The 21,659-nt window shown below is 37.6% G+C and overlaps 1 protein-coding gene and 1 pseudogene across 1 annotated transcript in view; one reads left to right on the top strand and one right to left on the bottom strand.

Moving 5' to 3' along the window:
• The window catches only part of ZSWIM5 (zinc finger SWIM-type containing 5), a 184,584-nt gene that overhangs the window by 116,851 nt on the left and 46,074 nt on the right, over positions 1–21,659 (bottom strand).
• LOC108535660 (U6 snRNA-associated Sm-like protein LSm3 pseudogene) lies at positions 6,222–6,531 on the top strand (annotated as a pseudogene).

Here is a 21,659-nt window from a genome sequence, read left to right as displayed (position 1 = left end):
CAGGGAAGGGTGACAGATTAGTTGGAGTCTCGTAAACTACTGTATGGAATTTGGCTTTTACTCTAAGTTAAACGAGGAACCTTTGCAGCATTTTAAGCAGACTACTATCATCCTGGCTGCTGTGTTGAGAATATACTGTACTGAGGCAAGAGTAGGAACAGGGAGGCCAGTTACATGGCTATTGTAAATAAATCACGGGAGAGATCACATTGGCCTGAATTAGGGTGGTAATGGTGGAAAGTGTTGGAAGCAGTTCCTCCAACACTGGGGTTTACTTTCTTACCAATCCCATTTCTATGAAACTGCCTAAATATGTATCTCCACAAATAGGAAACATGCACAAGTGACCCCTAACAACATGGGATTGAACAACATGGGTCAACTTATACAAGGATTTTTTTTCAACCAAACATAAACAGAAAATACAGTATTCCTGAAAATTTTTAAAAAATGAAAAGAAAGGCTGGGCACGGGGGTTCACACCTGTAATCCCAGCACTTTGGGAGGCCGAGGTGGGTGGATCACCTGAGGTCAGGAGTTCCAGACCAGCCTGGCCAACATAGTGAAACCCCTCATCTCTACTAAAAATACAAAAATTAGCCGGGTATGGTGGTGTGTGCCTGTAGTCCCAGTTACTCCGGAGGCTGAGGCAGGAGAATCGCCTGAACCCAGGAGAATCCTCCCAGAAGAAGGAGGTTACAGTGAGCTGAGACCACACCATTGCACTCCAGCCTGGGCGACAAGAGTGAAATCTATCTCAAAAAAAAAAAAAAGGAAAAGGAAAGAGAAAAGAAAATACAGTATTCATGAGACTTGCAATCCACACATATGGGAGGTCAACTTTTCAAATAAGCAGGTTCCACAGGGCTGACTATGGGACATGAGGATAGAGGCTTCATTATACAGGCATGACTGATTAAATCATTGGCCACTGGTGACTAGCTCAAAACGCAACCCCTCTCCCCTCCCCAGGGAGGTCAGGGGGTCGGGTGGAGTGAAGGTTCCAAACCACTAATCTCATGAGTGATTCACCTGGCAACCAGCTCCTATCCTCACTAACATTAACTCACATGTAGATGACAAGGGCTTATTATGAAAAGCTGAAATAATTCATCAATAGCAGAAATTTCTTTTCTCCTTTTTTTTTGTTTTTTGAGACTGATTCTTGCTCTATTGCCCAGGCTGGAGTGCAGTGGAACAATCTCAGCTCACTGCAACCTCCACCTCCTGGGTTTAAGCAATTCTCCTGCCTCAGCCTCCCGAGTAGCTGGGATTACAAGCACCTGCCACCATGCCCGGCTAATTTTTGTATTTTTTAGTAGAAACAGGGTTTCACCACACTGGCCAGGCTGCTCTCAAATTCCTGACCTCAAATGGTTCACCTGCCTCAGCCTCCCAAAGTGCTGGGATTACAGGTGTGAGCCACTGCACTGGCCCTTTGTCCCTTTTTTTAAGAGACACAGTCTCACTCTGTTACCCAGGCTGTGGTGCCATGGCTCAATCACGGTACATAGCAGCCTTGACCTCTGGGTTCAAGTGATCTTCCCACCTCAGCCTCCCTACTAGCTGGGACTACAGATGCATGCTACCATGGTGGCTAATTTCTTTTTCTTTTCTTTTCTTCCCTTTCCCCTCCTTTCCTTTCATTTCCTTTCTTTCTCTCTCTCTTTCTCTTTCTCTCTCTCTCCTTCTCTCCCTCCCTCCCCTCTCCCTCCCTCTCCTTCTCTCTTTTTTTTTTGTAAAGACAGAGTCTCAAGCAATCTTCCCATCTTGGCCACCCAAAGTGCTGGGATTACGGCATGAGCCACCATGCCCGGCTTCAAACTCCTGGGCTCAAGTAATCCCCCCTCCTGCCTGAGCCTCCTGAGTAGCTGAGACTACAGGTATATGCCACCATGCCCAGCTAATCTTTTCTTTCCTTTTTCTTTCTTTCTTTTCTTTTCTTTCCTTCTTTTGCTTTCTTTTTTTTTTTTTTCCCTCTTTTTTCTTTCTTTTTTTTTTTTTTTTTTTTTTTTGGTAGAGACAGGGTCTTGCTTTGTTGCCCAGGCTGGTCTCAAACTCCTGAACTCAAGTGATCCTCCCACCTCAGCCTCCCAAAATTCTAGGATTACAGGTGTGAGACATCCTGCCCAGCAACAGCAGAAATTTTAAATGAAGTCCTTCAGGTGGAAGGAAATAATACCAAATGAAAATATGCATTTGCACATAAAATGAAGAACACTGGAAACAGTCGCAATGTAGATAAATTCAAATGACTTCATTCATTATTTAAATCTCCTGAAAACACAGCTATTAAAAGAAAAACAATAACAATGTATTTTAAGGTTTACATTTTGTATAAAAGTAAATGTGTGAAAACAGCACAAAGGCTGGTAGAGAAGAAATGGAAGTATGCTGTGATAAGGTACTAATACTATTAGTGAAATAGTACAGTATCACTTGAAAGTAGATGTTGCTGAAGGTACAACTAAAGGTTGGCAAACTACAGCCTGCAGGCCAGATCTGACCTGCCACCTGTTTCTGTAAATAAAGTTTTATTGGGATACAGCCATAGTTATTCATTTATCTATTGTTTATGGCTGCTTTTGTGCAACAATGGCAGAATTGTAGTTGCAACAGATAGTGTGATCTACAAAACCTATAACATTTAGGCTATCTGGACATTTATAGAAAAAGTTTGCTGACCTCTGGTATATACTATACACTCTCAAATAAGCACAAAAAGATACAGCTAATATGCCAACAAAGGAGATAAAATGGAATCATAAAAGAGAATCAAAAGGAGGCAGAAAAATAAAAAGAAGAGAACAAACAGCAGATGACAAACAGAAAACAAATAGCAAGATGGTAGATTTAAACACAACTATATCAACAACCATGTTAAATGTAAGCAGACTAAACAGCCTAATAAAAAAGGCAGAGATTATTACATTGGATAAAAAGGCAAGATCCGATCATACACTGCCCGCAACAAACTCATTTAAAATATAAAGACATAAATAGGTTAAAAAGATTAGGCTGCTAGAGATGGATAAGATGGAGTAAGCACACTTTACTCTCTCTCCCCCACAGAAGGCAGCTTTCAAACCTGGAAAGAATGTATGAAGTAGTATTTGAAGATGCTGAAAAGTCATTAGTAGCAGACAGACTGGGAAAGGAGACCAGAATTTGAAGTACCACTAAACCAGCAGTGAGTTTATCCTTTTATTTCCCTCTAGTATACCCAGCCTGAATTCAACACATTCAAAAGCCCAGTAGTGATCACTGGGTGCATACAGAGAGAGATCCAGGAAAAGCCTCTCAAAGAATGGGAAAGAGAACTCCTCATACTCAGAGAGTGTGAAAATCCCCATTTTTTCCACTTTCTTTTCTCCATCTTCTCACATCCCAACCTCCGGGCAATCCTATAGTGATGGCAGTGAAAGCAGCAGCAGCAGCTGCACCAGTAGCAACAGGAATCATCAGAAGTCAAAATTCTGAAAAAGGGAGACTTTCCTCTCTTTTGGTGAAGCAGTAGTTTTAAGAGGATGAGGCCAATTCTCACTTTGTCTTTTTCCATTTTCCTGCTGCTTGGACCTAGATATGCAAGTATACATCAGAAAGGGGTAACTGTTCTAAGTTTCTGGTGAGAGAACAGAAAAGGATTCTGTTCCTCAGGGAACCAGAAAGTACTAGGGAGATCAAGAAGATGAAGAACAGAGATGAAGAACTCAGGAGAGCAAGCCCATAAACTGGTTTATGAACTTCTGGCCCCAGCCCAAGTAGAGAAATGTAGATCTGTCCAATTCAGCATATAATAAACAGAAGTGACATTCACTGGAATTGTAGGCTATAGCAGCCAGGTTGAAACTTGCGGTCTGAACCCAACCAGATAGACTGCCTACTAAAACAACAACTATCAATATACTCCATAAGATTTATCAAAAACCAGCTGACTACAAAAAAACTCACTTCAAATATAATGACATAGGTAGACCAAAACAATTAAATGTTTACACATGGAAAATATATGTACCATGTAAACACTAATCAAAACAAAACTGGAATGTTTATAGTAATATGAGACAAAGTAGACTCTGAACACACAAAAAAACAACACAGATAAAGAAGAATATCATGTAACAATAAAAGGGTCAGGCAGTAATCCCACAGTGGCTGGGATTTTGTCTCATATTACTATATGAGAGGTGGGTGTATTGCTTGAGCCCAGGAGTTCTAGACCAGCCAAGGCAACATGGTGAAACCTCATCTCTACAAAAACTACAAAAATTAGCCAGCCATGGTTGTGCATGTCTGTGGTCCCAGCTACTCAGGAGAACAAAGTAAGAGGATCACTTGAGCCCAGGCAAGTTGAGGCTGCAGTGAGCCGAGATCGCACCACTGCACTCCAGCCTAGGTGACAAAGTGAGACCCTGTCTCAAAAAAATTAATAAATAAAAATAATTATTAGAGATAACTACACATACAAATTGGACAACTTTAATGAAATGAACTGATTTTTCACAAACTCAAACTACCAACATTCACCAAAGATTAAACAGATATCTGAATAGTCTTTTCGTTTTTTGTTGTTGTTTTGAGATGAGGTCTTACTCTGTCACCTAGGCTAGAGAATACAGTGGCACAATCATGGCTCACTGCAGTCTTGACATCCCAGGCTGAGAAGATCCTCCCAACTTGGTCTCCTAGTAGCTTGGACCACAGGTGCATGCTACCATGCCTGGCTAATTTTTTGTACTTTTTGTAGAGATGGAGTTTTGCCACGTTGCCCAAGCTGGTCTCAAACTCCTGGACTCAAGCAACTGGGATTACAGGTATGAGCCATGGTGCCTGGCCAATAGTTCTATATTTACAAGAGAAATTGAATATGTGGCCAAAAACTTTCTGAAAAATAAATCTCCAGTGACAGATGGTTTCACAGGTAAATTCTTCCAAATATTTAAAGAAGAAATAATACCAATTTTATAAAATTTCATCCAGAAAAAAGAAAGAGGAATACTTCCAAACTCATTTCATGATCCCAACACTACTCTGTACTAAAACCAGACAATAACAGTATTTAAAAAAAAAAAAAAAGACAAGGAAGAAAACCACAGACTGTTGGACACAGTGGCTCAAATCTATAATCCCAGCACTTTGGGAGGCCGAGGTGGGCAGGTCGTACAAGCCCAGGAGTTTGAGACCAGCCTGGGCAACATGGTGAAACCCTGACTCTACCAAAAAAAAAAAAAAAAAAAAAAAAAAAAAATTAGCTGGGTGTGGTGCATGCCTATGGTCCCAGCTACTTGAGAGGCTGAAGTGGGAAGATTGCTTATACCTGGGAGGCAGAGGTTACAACGAGTTGAGATTGCACTACTGCACTCCAGCCTGGGCAATAGAGTGAGACTCTGTCTCAAAATAAAAAAAGAAGAAGAAAAGAAAACACAGACCAATATTTTCCATGGAGACAGACACAAAAATTCTCAACAAAATATCAGCATACCAACTCCACAAACATATACAAAAAATAATATACCACAACAAAGTGGGCTTTCTTTTGTGAATGCAAAGCTGGTTCAATATTTGAAAAGTAATTTATGTAATCTACCATATTAACAGTCTAAAGAAGAAAAAGCATATGATCATACAATTTGACACAGAAAAAAGGATTTGACAAAATACAACATCTGCTCATGACTAAAAACAACAGCAACAACAAAACTCTTAGCAAACCTAGAATGGAAGTAAATTTCTTCAACCTGATAAAGGGTATCTACAAAAATCCTCCATCGTACAAAATACTAAATGTTGAAAGACTCAATGCCTTCTTCCTAATATCAGGAGTAAAGCAATCATGTACATTCTCCCCATTCCTATTCAACATTGTACTGAAAATCTTAGCTGGTGCAACACAGGAAGAAAACGTAATAAAAATAAACGGATTGGAAAGGAAGATATAAACCTGTCCTTATTCAAAAATAACATGATTGTCTACCTAGAAACTCCCAAGGAATTTACTAAAAAGTGCATTTAGCAAGGACTCAGTTACAAGATCATCATACAAAAACCAAACATATTTCTTTATGCTAGCAATATACAAATACAAACATAAAATTTTAAAAAACCAATCATAATAACTTCAAAAAGTAAAATATTTAGGTATAAGTCTAACAAAACATGTAGGCATCTATAGACTGAAAACTATAAAACAGTGATGAGGGAAAGGGTGCAGGGTTTGAAACATGGCGGACGACGTAGACCAGCAACAAACTACCAACACTGTAGAGAAGCCCCTGGATCTTATCAGGCTCAGCCTAGATGAGCGAACTTATGTGAAGATGAGAAATGATCGAGAGCTTCGAGGCAGATTACATGCTTATGATCAACATTTAAATATGATCTTGGGAGACGTGGAAGAAACTGTGAACTACTACAGAAATTGATGAAAAAACATATGAAGAGATATATAAATCAACGAAACAGAATATTCCAATGCTCTTTGTCCGGGGAGATGGCATTGTCCTGGTTGCCCCTCCACTGAGAGTTGGCTGAAACAAATAATTTGTCCTGTATGGAAAACAGAAGACTTTGTACAGTGGCCTTTCTAAATGTACAAAACATTCGAAAGAGAAACCTGCATACATTTTGATATTAAGAAATAATTTTGGGGATTCTTCCACGCCTGCAATGAGTTGATTTGCAGATAACTCACAACTTCTTAAGTGAAATGGTATTTTCATTTTTCTTAAACTCTTCCAATAAATATGACCACCAAGATGGAAAAAAAAAAAAAAAAAAACCGGGATGAAAGAAATCCAGGAAGACCTAAATAAATAGAGAGATATACTGTGTTCGCAGATTGAGGACTCAATACAGTGAAGATTTCAATTTTCCTAAAATTGATATATAGGTTTAATGCAATATCAGTCAAAATCTCAGATTTCTTAAAATACAGACAAGGTAATTTTAAAATTTATACAGAAAGGCAAAGGAACTGGAAGAGCTAAAATAATTCTGAAAGGGAAGAATAAAGTTAGAGGAACCACATGAACTTTAAGAAATACTATAAAGCAGCCAGGCATGGTGGTTTAAGCCTATAATCCCAACACTTTGGGAGGCTGAGGCAGGAGGATTATTTGAGACCAGGAGTTCGAGACTAGCAACGGCAGTATCACGAAATCTTGTCTCTAGAAAACAAAAAAGAAAAAATTGCTGGCCATGATGGTGCACAACTGTTGTGTCCCAGCTCCTTGGGAGGTTGAGACAGGAGGTTTGCTTGAGCCCAGGAGTTTGAGGCTGCAAGTGAGCTATGATTGTGCCACTGGATTCCAGCCTGGGCTAACAGCGTGAGACCCTATCTCCACACAAATATGGCCAATCGATTTTGAAAAAGAAATAAAATCAATTCAATGAAGAGAGGACAATCTTTTTAATATATAGGATTGGACACTGAACACTAAACATTGAACATCAATATACAAAATGAATAAACAAACCTCAATCTAAACCTCACATTTTGTACAAAAATGTATAAAATGTTTAGAATAAAACACAGCAGAATATCTTTGTGACCTGGGATTAGGCAAAGAGTTTTTATACACGTCACCAAAAGCAGAATCCATAAAAGAAGAAACTGGTAAGTTGGACTTTATTAATATCAAAACTCTTGCTCTAGCAAAACGCTATTAAAATATTGAAGAAACAAGCCACAGACTGGGAGAAAATATTTGCAAGACACATATCCAATAAAGGACTTGCATCTAGGATATATAACGAACTCTAAAAACTAAAAGTAAGAATATGAACAAGTAAATTTAAAAATAGGCAAAAGATGTGGGTACTACTCTGAAGAGAATATACAAATGGCAAATAAGTACATGAAAAAATGTTCAGCATCATTAGCTCTTAGAAAAATGCAAATTAAAATCATTATGAAATATTACTACATACCTATGAAAATGAGTAAAATAAAAAATATTGGCAATACCAAGTGCTGATGAAGATGCAGAACCAGAACTGTCACGCTTTGCTGGCATGAATACAAAATGGTACAGGCACTCTGGAAAAGCATTTGTCAGTTTCTTAAGTTAAATATACACTTGCTTACCATATTACCCAGCAATCCCACTCCTGGGATTTCTCTCTAGAGAAATGAAAACTTATGTTAACAAACAAACAAACAAACAAAAAAAAAAAAACAGAAAAAACTGGTTATCAACATTTATAGCAGCTCTATTCATAACTGCCAAAAATTAGAAACAACCCAAATATCCTTTAACAGGATAAACAATTTGTAGTACATTTATATATAACAGAATACTACTCAGCAAAAAGAAAGAACAAACCATAGATATAGGCAACAACTTAGAGGAATATATCAAAGGCAATGCTGAGTAAAAGAAGCCATCTAGAAAGGTAACACACTACATATTTCCATTTATACAACATTCTTTAAAAAACCCAAAACTAGAGTGATGGAGAACAGATCAGTGGCTGCCAAGTGTTAAGGGTGTAACTATAATGGAGTGAGGTTTTTGGGGTGATGGAACTGTTCATATCCTGGCTATGGTATAGGTTACAAAAATTTATACATCTGTTAAAATTCACAGAACTGTACATCGAAAGAAAAAAGTCACCTTTATTCTGTGATATTTTAAAACACTATTTTTTAGATTTCAAGGAAAAAAGAGAACAGGAAGAGCGAGCAAAGGAGACTGAGATGGAGCTGCTAACAAGGTAGGAGAAAAACTAGGAGAGTGTGGTACCCTAAGAGCCTCATGAAGAAAATGAATCAAGGATGACAGTGATCAACTATACCAAAAACTGCTGATATTCAAGTAAGAAAAGAACTGAGAAATGACAACTGGCAATGTAGAGGTGGCTCTGATGAGAATGGATCTGGCATAGTAAACACTGGTTGAAACAGATTTAAGAGAAAATGATTTAAGACAGAAATTGGAGTTAACAAGTATAGATAACTTTAAGTATTGCTACAAAAGACAGTAAAGATATAGGACAATAACTGGTAGAAGCAGAGTTAAGAGAAGATTTTTACTAAGAAATAAAAGTATGTTTTTAAGCCAATGGGAATATCCAATAGAGAATAAAAAGTTGATGATGTAGTCCAGCTTTTTTCAGCACTTAGAACTATTCATTTATACATATACCTACCATGTTACCACGTTGTAACCATAGCCTGGAAACAAAAGCAAATATCATGTCATCAAAAACTTAACTGATTTGAAAAAAAAATAAAGTATAAAATAGAAATGTCTGTTTCTAGACTTTTCTTTTTTTTTTGAGACAGTCTCACTCTCACCCAGGCTGGAGTGCAGTGGTGCAATCTTGGCTTACTGCAACCTCCATTTCTCCGGTTCAAGTAATTCTCGTGCCTCAGCCTCCCGAGTAGCTGGGATTACAGGTGTACGTCACCACGTCTGGCTAATTTTTGTATTTTTAGTAGAGACAGGGTTTCATCATGCTGGCCAGGTTGGTCTCAAATTCCTGGCCTCAAGTGATCCACCCGCCTCAGCATTCCAAAGTTGTTTCCAGACTTTATAGACTATACACACACATGCAATTGCATACATACATACTCATATTGACTACAAGCTCCATTGGCCAGCTCTATAAATCAACTTACTTTCCTATGAATATGCTTTATAGTACAGTCAAAGTAACGCCCTGATTTCCCAGTCCACTCCTGACTCACCACATGACCATACTTGGTCCTATACTACCCACATTTCTGTTATTAACTATGAACCTAACTGAATTCTAAGTTTTCAAGGCTGAGAAATACAGTTCTGTTATTATAAATGTTTATGGTTTCCTCATGTCCCAATGGACAAAAATGATATGTTCTGAATAACAAGTGACATCATCTTTAATAAAAGAAAAGATTAGCATTATCAACTTTTTTTTTTTTTTTTTAAACAGAGTCTCACTCTTGCCCAGGCTGGAGTGCAGTGGTATAATCTTGGCTCGCTGCAACCTCTGCCTCTCAGGCTCAGGAGATCTCCTGCCTCAACTTCCTAAGTAGCTGGGACCAACAGGCATTAACCATCATGCCCGGCGAACATTATCAACTTTCAAAAGGGCTAAACATTATACCTAAACATCTAAATCTTGAAAGTGAGAAATTCTAAATCAAAACATGGCTAAACTTCTATATAGATACTAGTTTAAATAAAATGTCATACTAATTCAAGAGACAACTTTCTAAAAATTTCCCTCCAATTACCACAAAGGAAAAGAGATAGACAGATAGATGTATTTATCAACTTGCCAGCTTCACTTGTAAGTGTAGAATTACCATATAGAAAACGTTTTCTGCTTTGCAGAACACAACTGTGCATTCAAATACAGTTCTAAGAAAGACCTCTTAATCTGTTCCATTGTTAGTTAAGTGGTTTATACATGCAGAAAAAAAGGAAGACACCAGTTGGATATATATAATATGGAAAAAAAAATGGGGATAGGAGAAATAATCTCAACATTTCTTACTTTTCTCCTTTCTAAAAATCCCTTCTTCTTATTCTTCCCTTTTCTCATCACCCATACCCCCAAAAAACACAAGATCCATGCCAAACCCCACAAAAGCTCTTAGGCCTCTCTCAAGCATGCAAATGTAATTTTCTACCCAGACAACACACTTCCTTTTAATGAACTCCAAAACAATCTGTGAATGCCCACAGAAAAGAGGAAAATTGCAATAAAAAAAATAAAAACAGAGAGATATGGGGGAGGGTCAAGATGGATACGGCAAATCCAGAGTTTAAATAGACATAAAAGATAATGAAGGTGAAAGGATTGTAATCAAACAAAATGGTTTGCAATCTGTCATTTCATATAAATGAGACTCAGAGAAATATATGAATATTCACTTGAATCAAAATCATTCATTACAGGAGTGGTCCTTCAAGTGAAAGGATCTCTGTCAAGGCCCAATGTGGCTGTCATTCTTTTTTCCATTTTGTAATTTAAAAACACAAAAAAATTGTATATGGATAAAAAGAGAAAAAATAATGTTACATATGCACAAACCCATAAAGCCATCAAGAGAGGGAACACATTTAGTCATGATATAACCAAATACTACATCAAAATTAGACCTTCAAAGAGTGTTCATAAATGATGAGACACTTCAGTCAGTCACATGATTCAGGATCCCTCCAGATGCACATTATGATTCAGATTTGAACACTAAATAGAGTAGGCCAAAGGGTAGGGTGGGAGGACTTGAAGAAAAACATAATGCAAAAAAGGTCATCAAAATGAAAACTGTCTTCTTGCCACACAATTTGAAGAGAAGTTTCATTGGGAAAAAAAATAGCTGTAAACCAATTTAGGCCGAAATAATTGCTACATTTTATAATCTAACCTCTTAATAGTGAATAGAATTCTTCTCCCTACTTAAGGATCAAATTGGTTGGGCTCTGCACTTGTCTGGCACCATGCTGTGGGCTATTTCCTTTAATATATAATCAATCAAAGATGTATTCAGGCTTTTGTGAGATCCAAAGCTTGTAACTAATGGCATATTCTAGAGCATCATGAAGTTTCTCTAAAAGGAGCAGACAAAGCTATAAACAGTGATAGCCTCCCTCGGATAGCTAATATTCATTTCTCAAAGGTAGACACTGAACCCTTTATAATATACCAAATACAGACACTTTTTCTTATAGTACTTGTCCTGTAATATTTATACTAATTTTTTCTTCCTTCAATTTGTATCAACACACCATAAGATCACAGCTGCTTAAAGAAATAACAATAACAACAAAACTCTTCAAAATACATATTAATAATTGTGGCTGGGCATGGCGGCTCATGCCTTGTAAGCCCAGCACTTTAGGAGGCCAAGACGCCAGGACTTCTTGAGGCTAGGAGTTTGAGACCAGCCTGGGCAATATAGTAAGACTCCATTCTACAAAAAAAAAAATTTTTTTTTAAATTAGCAGGGCATGGTGGCACATCTATAGTCCTAACTGAGACTGATGTAGGAGGGTTGCTTGAGTCTAGGAGTTTGAGGCTGCAGTGGGCTAGGATCGTACCGTATCATGCGAGCCTGGTCAACAGAGCAAGACCTTGTCTCTAAAACTAAAAGAAAAACAAAAACATGATTGTTACATGTACAAACACAGTAAAATAATCTACCAATAGTAAGTACCAACTGAAAATCATACTGCGTTTTCAGGCTTCATGATAAATGTCATCAACTGAATATATACTTTAGCACAAATCTTTATGGAATGATTATGCTCACATAAGGCATACATAAACACTATATCATTGTTAAATTTATACCTGATGGATGAAAGTAATTTCACATATTGGCATACATGTTACAAAGCACTATCAAGAGACTGCTTTTTAAAATCTTCCTAACAAAATACATTAAGGTAACCAAATTAAATCATGGAGTTAAGGATGAAAGAACATATATAACTGTAGTATATGAGTTAAATCTTCCTTTCATTTATCTATAACAGGTTCATTACCCATTGCATCCACATGGGAATACAGAACACAGAGTTAAATATTTGTTTATATTGAAAAATAACATCTATCTTCATAATAAATCTATTTCAAGTTTATCACATTCTTTATAAAATAATACTTTGTTCATTTTTCCATATAAATTATGTTGAAACAAAAATTAATCCATCAACTTTTAAACTACCATATAAAAGGGACTAGAAGGAACATATAGTCTGGGCATGGTGGCTCACACCTATAACCCCAGCTTTGGGAGGCCAAACTGGGAGGATCACTTAAGGCCAGGGTTCAAAGATCAGCCCAGGAAACATAGCAAGGCCACATCTCTACAAAAAAATTTAAATATTAGCTGAACATGGTGGTGTACACCTGTAATCCCAGCTACCAGGAGCTAAGAAGGAGATTGTTTGAGCCCAGGAGTTCAAGGCTGCAATGAGCCTGACCACACTACTGGCACCCAACTCCACCCTGGGCAACAAAGTGAGACCTTATCTTTAAAAAAAAAAAAAAAAAAAAAAAAAAAAAAAAAACACGAATGGGCAATAACCATTTTGAAAAGACAGTTACATCAATCATTAAGAAAATGCAGGCCAGTCGCCGCGGTGGCTCAAGCCTGTAATCCCAATACTTTGGGAGGCCGAGACGGGCGGATCACGAGGTCAGGAGATCGAGACCATCCTGCCTAACATGGTGAAACCCTGTCTCTACTAAAAAAAAATACAAAAAACTAGCTGGGCGAGGTGGCGGGCGCCTGTAGTCCTAGCTACTCGGGAGGCTGAGGTAGGAGAACGGTGTAAACCCGGGAGGCAGAGCTTGCAGTGAGCCGAGATCTGGCCACTGCACTCCAGCCTGGGTGAAAGAGACAGACTCCATCTCAAAAAAAAAAAAAAAAAAAAAGAGAAAATGCAAATAACCACAATGAGATACCATTTCACACCCACTAGGATGGCTATAATAAAAACACCAGAAACTATCAAGTATTGACGAGGATCAGGAGAAATAGGAACCCTTGTAACATTGCTAGTAAGTATGTAAAATGGTACAGCTACTGTGGAAAACAGTTTGCCAGTTCCTTAAAATGTTGAACACAATTACCATATGACCCAGCCATTCTACTCCTAGGTATATAACCAAGAGAAATGAAAACACATGACTACACAGAAATGTGTAATAGCCAAAAGACGGAAACAACCCACTGTCCATCAACTGATGAATGGATAAACAAATTGTGGCATATTTACACAATGGAATATTATCCAGTCATAACAAAGAATAAACTGTTGATGCATGCTACAACTTTGATAAACCTCAAAAAACATTACTCTAAGAGGAAGAAACCAGACATAAAAGATTACATATTGTTAAGATTCCTTTTACATGAAATATCCAGAATAAGCAAATCCATAGAGACAGAAAGTAGATTAGAGGTTGCCAAGGGATGCATGAAGAGGGAAATGGGGAATAATTACTTAATGGGTATAGGATATTCTGCTGGGATGATGAAAAAGTTCTGAGAGAGGTGGTGATTGCATAACATTTTGAATGCACCAAATGCCACTAAACTTTAAAATGGCTGTGTTGCATGAATTTATTCTCAATAAAAAACAAAGGAAAAGCTTCTATATTTTTTCAAATTAGAACTTAAAAGTAGTGTATTAATATCATATATGTTCTGTGAAGAAGAAAAAGAAAGTGTAAAGTAAAAAAAAAATCATTAACTATGGTAAAGGTAATAGTGTGATTCAAAGGATACCATTTAAAACGGACAAATCACATAGCAAAATATTAAGTTAAAGAAAAGGTCATTGTGGGCATGATAAAAGGCATAAATAGGCCAGGAGTGGTGGCTCACATCTGTAATCCCAGCACTTTGGGAGGCTGAGGTGGGTGGATCACTTGAGCTCAGGAGTTCAAGATCAGCCTAGGCAACATGACAAAACTTCACCTCTACTAAAAATACAAAAAAATAGCCAGCGTGATGGCACACGCCTGTGGTTCCAGCTACTAGGGAGGCTGAGGTTGGAGGATTGCTTGAATCCAGGGGGCAGTGGCTGCAATGAGTGGTGGTTCATGCTTGTAATCCCAGCACTTTGGGTGGCCAAGGTGGATGGATCACCTGAGGTAAGGAGTTTGAGACCAGCCTGGCCAAATGATGAAACCCTGTCGCTACTAAAAATACAAAAATTAGCTGGGTGTGATGGTGTGTGCCTGTAGTCCTAGCTACTCAGGAGGCTGAGGCAGGAGGACAGCTTGAACACAGGTGGCAGAGGTTGCAGTAAGCTGAGAAGATGCTACTGCACTCCAGACTGGGCAACAGAGTGAGACTCCATCTCAAAAAAAAAAAAAAAGAAAAAGAAACTAACAAGTACTAGTAGAAAACATAGATAAGTTTCTCTACAACCTAGATGTGAGGAGAAGTTTTCTAATTATTATTCAAAATTCAGATGAATTAAAGAAAGATTGTTATATTTGGCTATATAAAATGGTAACAAAACCAAAATTATTCTATGGCTCCAAATAACATAAAGTCAAAAGACAACAAATTACTACTTAACTTATAAAATCAAGAGGAAAATAACAAAATGGAAGTTCCTTTTAAAACTGAGAGAAAAAAAACAAGATTCCTTCTAAAATGTGAGGCAAAACCCCTCACAAATCCCTTTTAAATACTGAAAGAAAACAATAGGGGAAAGACATGAACAGATAATTTACAAGGAAAGATATTAAAATGCATTCAATTTTTAAATGGTCCTTACACATATGAAAAGATGTTCAACCACACTCATAGTAAGAAACTGCAGGCCAGGTGAGGTGGCTTACACCTGTAATCCCAGCACTTTAGGAGGCCAAGGTGGGAGGATCATTTGAGGCCAGGAGTTCAAGGCCAGCCTGAGCAACATACAGAGGCCCTGTCTCTACCAAAAAAAAAAAAATTAGCCAAGCATGGTGGTGTGTGCCTGTAGTCCCAACTACTCAGCAGACTGAGGTGGGAGGACTGCCTGAACCTGGGAGATTGAGGCTGCAGTGAGCTATCATTGTGCTAGCCTGCTAATCAGTAGTCCACTGTATGAATCTATCATAGTTTGTTTAAGTATTCCCCTAATGATGATATTTCCAATTTATGCTACTATACATGGTTTTTCTGTGGACATGTTTCATGTCTTTTTTTTTTTTTTTTTCTGAGATGGAGTTTTGCTCTGTCACCCAGGCTGCCAGGTTAGAATGCAGCAGTACAATCTCAGCTTACTGTAAGCTCTGCCTCCCGGGTTCAAGCCATTCTCCTGCCTCAGACTCCCAAGTAGCTGGGATTACAGGCACCTACCACCACACCAGGCTAACTTTTGTATTTTTAGTAGAGACAGGGTTTTACCACGTTGACCAGGCTGGTCTCAAACTCCTGACCTCAAGTGATCTGCCCACCTTGGCCTCCCAAAGTGCTGGGATTACAGGGATGAGCCACCATGCCTGGCCAACATGTTTTATTTCTACTGATAAATACCTACGAGTGGAAGTGCTGGGTCATATGTAGTTGCATATGTTGTTTCATAAGAAACTGCCAGACCTTTTTCCAAAGTGGTTTGGACCATTTCCACCATGAAGGTACAAGAGGAGAGGTCTAGTTGCTCCACATCCTCACATTTGTTGTTGGTATCTCTATACTATTCTTATAACTTTGCTATATGTTTTAAATTATATTAAAACAAATACAGTCACGTGCTGCATAACAACATTTTGGTCAACGGGGGTCGCATGCATAATGGTGGTCCTGTACGATTATAATGAAGCTGAAAAATTCCTGTCACTTAGTGACATCATAGCTGTCATAACATCATGGTGTAAAGCTTCATGTACTTGTGGTAATGCTAGTATAAACAGACCTACTAAACTACCAGTCACACATAAGTATAGCACATACAATTATGTATAGTACATAACACTTGATAATTATAATGAAGGTATTTACTCTGTACTATACTTTTTAATCATTATTTTTGAGTGTACTCCTTCTAGTTATATTTTAAAAGTTAACTGTAAAACAGTATCGAGCAGGTTCTTCAAAAAGTATTTCAGAGGAAGGAATTGTTACACTACGTGATGACAGCTCCACACATGTTATTGTCCCTGAAGACCTTCCAATGGGACAGGATAAAGAGGTGGAAGACAGTGATATTGATCCTGACCCTGTGTAGGCCTAGGCTAATGCGTATCTTTGTGTCTTCATTTTAACAAAAAAGCGTAAAAGTAAAATTTTAAAAAATAAAATTGAAAAAAGCTTACAGAATAAAGATGAAGAAGGAAAATTTTTTAGACCTGTACAATGTGTTTGTGCTTCAAGCTAAGTGTTACTACAAAAGGGCGAAAAGTTAAACACAAATTTTAAAGGTTAAAGTAAGCTAAAGTTAATTTATTATTGAAGAAAAAAAATATTTTTAAAACCCTAATCAATTGGAGTACTAAGAGAATATACTTGTCTATGGAGTCATCTTCATTTAAAAAGACCTTACTGGCCTTTGCCAAAAGATGGAGTAGTGAAATTTTGCTGTGTAGGGACCAGTAGCATCAGACAGTGGGGATAAGTGTTTGACATCTGTACACCTGGAAACAAAGAACAGCAATAGCAGACTGTGAGTCACCAACCAAGATTCTTCCTTGCCTAGAAGCAGAAATCAGATACACCTTCTGTCTGTAATGAACAAACTCTCTGAAGTTTTCAGACAATACAGGGGAAAGGAAAATGACTGTATTTCAGATAATACATAGGAAAGGATAATACTGATCTCTGCTAAATATAGTATATAGGGGTTGGGGTGGTTTAATTTAAATTAGAAAAATAAGAGATGGATTGCATTTTCACTCTGAATGTTGTGAGGGAGATCATACCAGTTGCATGATCACGTATGTAAAACATCTAGCAAGGTGTTATTACAATTAATCAGTAAGTGGTAATCATTGTCATTACTATTTGAGAGAGAGAGAAGATGGTTATAAGGTTCATAATTTGTCTATATGGGAGAATGATTATATATAGGGAAATAGGGAGAAAGATCTGAGTTTGTCAAAAAATATGAGGCTTCAGACATGCTGTGTTTGAGGCAGAAGAAAGGCATCCAAATAAAGATGTTCATTTGCTTAGAATGCATTTACCACGATTTCTGCTTGCTGAAATTTTATCTTTCCTCTATCCACCTTCCATCTTCCCTTTCTGCCCCATACCCTTAACTCTTTGCAATTATTCTTGCCTTCTGTGATCCTTTAGCACATTTACATTTCTACTACTACTCTTATTACATTGTTTTACATCATAATTATTTTTCTACACATTTGTCTTGTCGACCAGATAGTGAGTTCCTTGAAAGGAGGAAGAAAATGAAGTCTGGTATATTACTTTCATTTATCCCACAAGATCTTGCCCATGATCAATACTTAATAAATCTATCAACAATAACCCAGGGAAAGACCCAGACCTTTATATAACTTAGATAACATCACCTAAACTTCCACATCGCCATTTGCAAGATGAACAGAAGGAACCCAGGACTCTGTGTAATCCTAACATGACTCCTGATCTTCCCTTTACTCAACACTCACAACTTCACTATGCCTTCAGACTTTCAGAACTAATTTCATAATGTCTTCTACGCCCTGTCACTCCAAGGAGTCCAGAGCTTCCAGGTCATCCCTCAGTGCCCAGGTTCTAATCCACATATGTCTCTATGGGCAATGAGACAAATTCTCCACATGCCTCAGCACTACTTATTTCCCCCACTTCTCTGCTTTATTTTTCACCATAGTATTTACTACCATCTGATTATTGAGTCAATATATATACTTAAAAGTTATATATTTCACATATACTTAAAAATGGTCTATGTCAACCTTTAAGTATAAGATCCATGAGGGCTGAGATAAAAGTTGTTTTATTCATTGTGGTAACTCCAGAACCTATAGTAGTACCTGGTTCATGGTACGGCTTGATGGATGTTTGCAGAATAAATAAATGAATATATATTTCATTTGTTAATTCAGCTGACAAATATTAAGTGCCTATAATATATCCCTAGGATGTATCAGCGAAGAAGAAAGGCATGTTTTCTATAATTATGAAGGATTATAAGGAAAGAGAAGACATTAAACATTAATTATATATAATTATTATATATAATTATGACAAATGTTCTCAAGGAAAGTATAGGATATACAATAGGGATACCTAACCTACTGGGATTAGGAAGGCTGATTCCAAACTAGAACCAAGGAAATACACTGAAGCAAAGACTGAAGGATAAGCAGGAATTAGGTAAGCAAAGAAGGGTAAAAAAGGCAAGATAAAAAGAAAGTGCCAAGACTCGAAAAAGGAATTGACATGCAATAAATTGTACCTATTTAAATAATATAATTTGTTAAGTTTTGACATGCGTTAAGTTTGACGTAAGTTTTGACATACATGAAACCATCACCACTATCCAGAAAATGAACATATCCATCTCCATCTTGGCACACAATTTTTATTTAGTCGACTGATATTTATTGGTATCTACCATGTGTCAGGTCTTGAGTATGCATTGGTGTATGATTCTTGCCCTTTTACAGTTCAACAGATGTCTAATTCAAGGAAGCAAAAGAAGGGCAGGGCAACAATGTCTGGGGAGGTAGGCAAGGGCTATATTCTGCAGGGCCATGTATACTATACTTGGGATTTTTATACAAAGACCAGTGAGAGGCAAGCAGGCCCAAGCCATGCTGAACTTGAACAGGACGTCATTAGAATGTGTTCAGTAGGCCAGTGATATAATCACATTTGTCTTTTCAGAAAGATCTCACTGACAACAACAACAACAAAAAGTGAAGAACAGAGAAGAGAAAGTCAAGAGTGGTTTCTGGGGGAACCAGTTAGGCAAGTGCAATAATTCTGGCAAGAGATGATGGTAGTTTGGCCAAGGTGGTGGTGGCAGATAAATTTTACACTGATTCAAGAGATAATTAGAAAGCAGAACCATCAGGAGTTGGTGATGGGTTAAATACGATGAGTAAAGAAAATGGAGCACATCTATAGCCATCTGATCTTTGACAAACCCAACAAAAATAAGCAATGGGGAAAGGACTCCCTATTCAATAAACAGTGCTGGGTAGCTGGTTAGAGATATGCAGAAAAATGAAACTGGACCACTACCTTTCACCATATACAAAAATAACTCAAGATGGATTAAAGATTTAAATATAAGATCTCAAACTGTAAGAATCATCTATAAGAAAACCCAGAAAACACCATTTGGACGCTGGCCTTGGGGAAGAATTTATGACTAGGTCCTCAAAATATTTGCAACAAAACAAAATTGAGACGTGAGACCTAATTAAGCTAGAGGGCTTTTACACAGCAAAAGAAACTATCAACAGAATAAACAGACAACCTACAGAATGGGAGAAAATATTCTCAAAAATGGGAGAAAATATTCTCAATCTATGCATCTGACGAAGGGCTAATATCTAGAATCTATAAAGAACTTAAACAATTCAACAAACAAAAAACAAACAACCTCATTAAAAATGGGCAAAAATGCAAACAGGCACTTCTCAAAAGAAGACATACAAACAGCCAGCAAACATGAAAAAATACTCAACATCACTAATCATCAGAGAAATGCAAACCAAAACTACAACAAGGTGCCATTTCACACCAATCAGAATGGCTACTATTAAAAAGTTAAAAAAAAAAAAAAAAAGATGCCGGTGAGACTGCAGAAAAACAAACAAACAAACAAAAAAAAAACACTTGCACACTATTGGTGGTAATTTAATTCAGCCACATGGAAAGCAGCCTGGAGACTTCTCAAATAATTAAAAACAGAGGCCAGGCACAGTGGTTTACGCCTGTAATCCCAGCACTTTGGGAGGCTGAGGTGGGCAGATTACCTGAAGTCAGGAGTTGGAGACCAGCCTGGCCAACATGGTGAAAAATATAAAAATTAGCCAGACGTGGTGGTGCGTGCCTGTAGTCACCACTACTCAGGAGGCTGAGGTACGAGAATCGCTTGAACCTGGGAGGCAGAGGTTGTGGTGAGCCAAAATTGTGCCACTGCACTCCAATCTGGGTGACAGAGCGAGACTCTGTCTCAAAAAAAAAGACTTAAAAATAGAATTACTATTAGACTCCCCAACGTTACCAGGTATATATCCAAAAGAAAGTAAATCATTCCACCAAAAACACACATGCACTCATTATGTTTACTGCGGTACTATTCACAATAGCAAAGACATGGGATCAATCTAGGTATTCATCAACAGTGGACTGGATAAAGAAAACGTGTATTGGTAGTCATAGTATTGGAAGTCCTAGCCAGAGCAATCAGAGGAGAGAAAGAAATAAAGGTATCTAAATTGGTAAAGAGGAAGTCAAACTGTTGCTGTTTGCATCTGATGATATGACTGTATACCTAGAAAACCCTAACGACTCTTCCAAAAAGCTCCTAGAACTGATTAATGAATTCAGCAAAGATTTAGGATACAAAATTAATGTACACAAATCAATAGCTCTACTATACACCAAGAGCAACCAAGGTGAGAATCAAATCAAGAACTCAACCCCTTTTACAATAGCTGCGAAAACAATAAAATACTTAGGAATATACCTAACCAAAGAGGTGAAAGACCTCTACAAGGAAAACTACAAAACACTGCTGAAAGAAATCATAGACAACACAAACAAACGGAAACACATCCCATGTTCATGGATGGGTAGAATCAGTATTGTGAAAATGACCACACTGCCAAAAGCAATCTATAAATTCAATGCAATTCCCATCAAAATACCACCATCATTCTTCACAAAACTAGAAAAAAAAATCCTAAAATTCATATGGAACCAAAAAAGAGCCCACATAGCCAAAGCTGGACTAAGCAAAAGTACAAATCTGGAGGCATCACATTACCCGATTTCAAACTATAAGGTCACAGTCACCAAAACATCATGGTACTGATATAAAAATAGGCACAAAGACTATGGAACAGAATAGAGAATCCAGAAATAAACCCAAATACTTACAGCTAACTGATCTTCGACAAAGCAAACAAAAACATAAAATGGGGAAAGGACACCCTATTCAACAAATGGTGCTGGGATAATTGGCAAGCCACATGTAGGAGAATGAAACTGGATCCTCATCTCCCACCTTACACAAAAG

Source organism: Rhinopithecus bieti, unplaced genomic scaffold (assembly GCF_001698545.2).
Source record: "Rhinopithecus bieti isolate Rb0 unplaced genomic scaffold, ASM169854v2 scaffold_12155, whole genome shotgun sequence".
In the NCBI taxonomy this organism is placed as follows: domain Eukaryota; kingdom Metazoa; phylum Chordata; class Mammalia; order Primates; family Cercopithecidae; genus Rhinopithecus; species Rhinopithecus bieti.
Note: the sequence above shows the minus strand (reverse complement) of the source record. Positions and strands in the feature narration are given on the sequence as shown.